General features: G+C 52.9%; 2 non-coding genes across 2 annotated transcripts in view; both read left to right on the top strand.

Moving 5' to 3' along the window:
- The window catches only part of LOC143432363 (small subunit ribosomal RNA), a 1,925-nt gene extending 1,886 nt beyond the window's left edge, over nt 1-39 (top strand). Inside the window, exon 1 of the ribosomal RNA XR_013102993.1 lies at nt 1-39. This exon is cut by the window's left edge and continues 1,886 nt beyond it. This is a non-coding gene — a ribosomal RNA (small subunit ribosomal RNA).
- Nucleotides 40-3,538: 3,499 nt separating this feature from the next.
- Nucleotides 3,539-3,693, top strand: LOC143432331 (5.8S ribosomal RNA). The gene has a single exon (XR_013102961.1). It is a non-coding gene; the product is annotated as a 5.8S ribosomal RNA (ribosomal RNA).
- The last annotated feature ends 1,307 nt before the right edge of the window (nt 3,694-5,000 follow it).

The raw sequence follows: 5,000 nt of genomic DNA, 5'->3' as shown, positions 1-5,000 counted from the left end.
AACAAGGTTTCCGTAGGTGAACCTGCGGAAGGATCATTAACGAAAATACGTTAAAAATGAAAGAATGTGTGATATACATAATACGATATATAATATATATACTAATGTGGAGGAAAAATCATTATGAAATGAAAAAGTCGTTTATCGACCAAAAATCGTAGCAAATACTTAAAGAACCCTCGCTTCGTTCGCACAATGCCCGGAGAACGTTGCATTACGCGCGGAGGCGTCCAGCCTCCCGTTTTGCGCGTCTCTCCGTGTTGGCATGGCAGTCGATCGGAGCGAGGAAGCCGAGCTCTTGCGGGAGCTCGAGCCATTGGACGAGTCGTCCAATTCTCTCTCGATTTCGGGACGAGGAGTTGCATACTTACGTACAAAAATAAAGTGCTCTCGCGTGCGGTCTTCGTGACCCGCGGCACGGCAAAAAATAACAAACAATAACGTGCTCTAGCGTGTGGTCCTGGTGACCCGCGGCACGGAAATATAACAAATAATAACGTGCTCTAGCGTGTGGTCCTGGTGACCCGCGGCACGGAAATATAACAAATAATAACGTGCTCTAGCGTGTGGTCCTGGTGACCCGCGGCACGGAAATATAACAAATAATAACGTGCTCTAGCGTGTGGTCCTGGTGACCCGCGGCACGGAAATATAACAAATAATAACGTGCTCTAGCGTGTGGTCCTGGTGACCCGCGGCACGGAAAAATGAAAAAAAAAATAATGTGCTCGAACGAGCCGCATCCACTGCACTGCCACAAGAACAGAAACATTACATCCACTGCCCGTAATATGCAACTCCGCCTCGTGTCGGAGAGATCGAGGCGTCCGATCCTTTGGATATTGTACGTAAACCGGAACTATATTCGTTCCGAAATAAAAATTATAAGAGTCCAGATATATATGGATGAAACGAACGCAAAGCGTATGCAGCAAAGAAAATAACCTTCCTTCGGTCGAGATCCGTCATGTTCAGAGAGGAATAACATTCGTCGCAGCAGCCTCGTTGTCGAGAGTCTGAAACCCGCCGTTGCGAGATCGAATTTCACATGCTCGCTTCGTGTTGTCGGGTAAATGTATAGACCGCTCGAGGCTGTCCTGCCGTACGAGATTCCTAACGAACTTACGAATTTTTTTTTTCGTTTACCTGAGCTACGGAGCCGACTCGACTGGATGGTAATATGGCAATTCGAAAGAGTCCCGTACTCTTTCGGTCGACCGTGTGTCGTTCGTTCGGAGGGGACGTTTCCGTCGCAGGAGCCTCGTTGTCGAGAGTCTGAAACCCGCCGTTGCGAGATCGAATTTTAAGTGCTCGCTTCGCGTTGCCGGGAACCAAGTATAGACCGCTCGAGGCTCCGATACGACGAGTCCCAACGAATTTTTACCCGAACGAAGAGAACGTACCGTCGACACGACCCTCGAATTTTTCGCAGGATCGCGTGTCGCACCGCTCTCTCCTATCTGTCGATCGTATTTGTACCGTTCCGTTCGGAGGGGACGATACCGTCGCGCAAGCCTCGTTGTCGAGAGTCTGAAACACCCAGGCGTCCGTTGCCGAGCTCTTACGAATCATTTATGCTCGCTTCGCGTCGTCGGGGTTGAAACATAGACCGCTCGAGGATGTTGTACGGCGAGTCCCAACGAATTTTTACCCGAACGGGAAAACGTACAGTCGTCGACCTCGAATTCTCTCAGGATTCGTGTCGTCGTCACCGCTCTCATATCAGTCGATCGTACCGTTCCGTTCGGAGGGGACGATTCGTCGGAGCAGCCTCGTTGTCGAGAGTCTGAAACACCCAACGTCCGTTGCCGAGCACTTACGAATCATTTACGCTCGCTTCGCGTCGTCGGGGTTAAACATAGACCGCTCGAGGCTGTTGTACGGCGAGTCCCAACGAATTTTCACCCGAACGGCCCGCTTCGTATCGACTTCACGAATTATCGTGAGAGCGTGTGGTCGCGCCGTAACCTGTTCAAGTCGATCGTATCGTACCGTTCCGTTCGGAGGGGACGATTCGTCGCTGCACAGCCTCGTTGTCGAAGAGTCTGAAACACCCAGCGTCCGTTGCGAGCTCTTACGAATCATTTACGCTCGCTTCGTGTCGCCCGGGTAAATATAGACTGCTTCTCGAGGCTTGCAACCGGCGAGTCCCAACGAATCTTTACCCGAACGCGCGCGTGTCGTCGACTTCGAATTCGTGCATGGAGCGTGCGTGGTGTCGTCGCGCGTAACCTGTTGAAGATGGTCGATCGTACCGTTCCTTTCGGAGGGGACGATTCGTCGGTAATAGCCTCGGTTGTCGAGAGTCTAAGACGCGCCCAGCGGTCGTTGCGAGCTTTCGAATCATTTTATGCTCGCTTCGTGTCGTCGGGTGAACGTATAGACCGCTTCTCGAGGCTTGTACAACCGGCGAACGTTCTAACGAATTTTTTTTTACATTTACCCGATCGGTGTTCACGGTACATTAGCGGACCCCTCGAGTTCTCGTAATCGAGAACTCGTCGGGTCCGCTTTTTTATTTGCCATTTTTTCAGAAAGCAATACGCCGCTGGCACTTTGCCGTTTTCCCACTCCCAGAATTGTGCCGTTCAGCTCAGAGGGGACCCGTTCCGTTCCGTGCCGTCCACACCCATAACCTCGTTGTCGAGAGTCTTGAAACCCGCCGTTGCGAGATCGAACTTTACTTGCTCGCTTCGCGTTGTCGGGAAAAATATAGACCGCTCGAGGCTGTGTGGTTGGGCGAACGGTGTGGAGCGTCCTAACGAATGTACGAATTTTTTTTTCGTTTACCTGAGCCTTGTTGGAATCGACACGACTGGGTGGTATTGGAATTTTGAAGAGACCGTCGTCGTCGTTCGTTCGTTCGGAGGGGACGATTCCGTCGCTCGCGCCCAAGCCTCGTTGTCGAGAGTCTGAGAAAAACCCGCCGTTGCGAGATCGAATAATTTTATACTCGCTTCGTGTTGCCGGGGAAAACTCTTATAGACCGCCTCGAGACTGTGCGCGAAGACGACGAGTGTGTCCCATCGATGATAACATTGTTATGTTCACCCGAACGAGAGCGTCTTGTCGATCTCGAAAGCAATACGCCGCTGGGTGTTTGGTCTTTTTTCTTCTCAGTTCGACGCGCACGTTCGTTCCAGAGGGGACGATTCCGCCGTTGCCCGTTGTCCTCGTTGTCGAGAGTCTGTAATCCCGCCGTTGCGAGCTCGAACAGTTTATGCTCGCTTCGCGTTGCCGGGAGGTAAAAGACCGCCTCGAGGCTGCTGGTACGCGGAGGAGTCCTAACGAATTTTTGAAGGGATTTTTTTTTTTCTCTTCGCACCTGGACGCGCGCGTGCATTTTTTCGTAACTTTGAGGGAGACCTTACGCGCGAACCATCGGCGTATGCGTTTCATCCGTAGGACCGATATATCGTGTCGCCTCGAACTCCGTTCGGCGACGCCCGCGTCTCTTTCACCGGGGACGTTTGGGTATCGACTTGTTCGAACTTTAGTACCAAGAGACTCAAAGATCAATAAAATATACATATACGATTACCCTGAACGGTGGATCACTTGGCTCGTGGGTCGATGAAGAACGCAGCTAATTGCGCGTCAACGTGTGAACTGCAGGACACATGAACATCGACATTTCGAACGCACATTGCGGTCCACGGATACAATTCCTGGACCACGCCTAGCTGAGGGTCGTTCACGTAACCAGAATACTGCTTGCGTTGCGTTTCGTCGAATCTTTCTTTCCCTACGGTGCTCGAATCTGCCCGCCGTCGTTCATTCTCGAATTAAATTACGAACGTTTCTGAGTTCGGGCGGCACCGAGGAAGGGAGGAAGAGGAGCGATACGCGACGTACGAGCGATCGTTGGACGTTCGTCCGAGTCGTCTGTGGCCGTGCCGAGGCAATCCGCGATTGGCAACGTGTGTGCGCGTGCGGCGTGCGTAAACGCGTTCACGGAACTCGACGGTGCGTCGATCACGAACTCGCGTGAGTTCTTCGTGGCGTCGTGAGTCGTCCGTTAAACGGACGACCGCCCACGGGAACCGCTTCGTGTTTCGATCGCCGATTTTGTTCCGCGTTCCGAATTCGCACACCCGCCACACGCATCGCCTTCGCCCCGCCTTTAGCGCACGATACGAACATGCCGCGCGCTCGACGTCGTTTAAAATGAATTGTTTTTTTTCACGCCGCAAGACCGAGGGAGAATTCTCGGTCGAGAGAGAAGAGATATACAAGAGAGAGAGCGACATCGTCGTAACGCGAGGGACGATGATGCGCATCCGATCGTTCGAAGTTCTCCTCGTACAGCCCCAGGGTGTTCGATCAGAATAACCCGTTCTCTCTGTTCTCTCCGCGCGTGTGTATACCATGTTTCCGCGAGGGAAGAAAAGATCTCTCGCGCGGACCGTCACTCGAACATAGGCCGTCGTTGCGTCCGTGTAGCGTCGCAACGTTTCTGGCCTGTGACGCGTGTCCGCGCTTCGGAGATCTCCCGAAGCGAAACTCGAATCGGTAACACGCGCGACAAAGGAGAGAGTTTTCGGAGCAGATACGGGAAGATTGGCTCCCCTTTGGCGAGGCTCGAGTTTTTTTTTCTTCGACGAGGTGCCGCCTCGGTGCCGCAAGGTACTACCGCCCTACTTCGTGATCATCGAGTGCGTTGGTCACCCCATGTCTTCGTTGTCGAGACGGGACCGCGCGACCAAAAGCCGGTCATCCAGTCCCCGGAAGCGCAGCTTGCGCTACGATCGCATCGTACGCTTTTCCACGCGTGCGTTCCCTTTTATTTCCCGTTCACGCAGCAGAGAGATTCGTGCGGGCGCTCCAACTCGGCCTGTCCTTCGTTCCGAAGGATCAGGGTAATAAAATCGGGGGAAAAGGAGCCGCTCCGTTTCGATCTCTGCGTGTTACGCGCGGAAGGTGTGGAACCGCTGGAGAGTGTAAACGGTTTGTCGATCGTTCGCAGCTACGACGATAAAGAGGACGGATGTTAAAGAAAC

Source organism: Xylocopa sonorina, unplaced genomic scaffold, assembly GCF_050948175.1.
Source record: "Xylocopa sonorina isolate GNS202 unplaced genomic scaffold, iyXylSono1_principal scaffold0079, whole genome shotgun sequence".
NCBI classification, from domain to species: Eukaryota; Metazoa; Arthropoda; class Insecta; order Hymenoptera; family Apidae; genus Xylocopa; species Xylocopa sonorina.
Note: the sequence above shows the minus strand (reverse complement) of the source record. Positions and strands in the feature narration are given on the sequence as shown.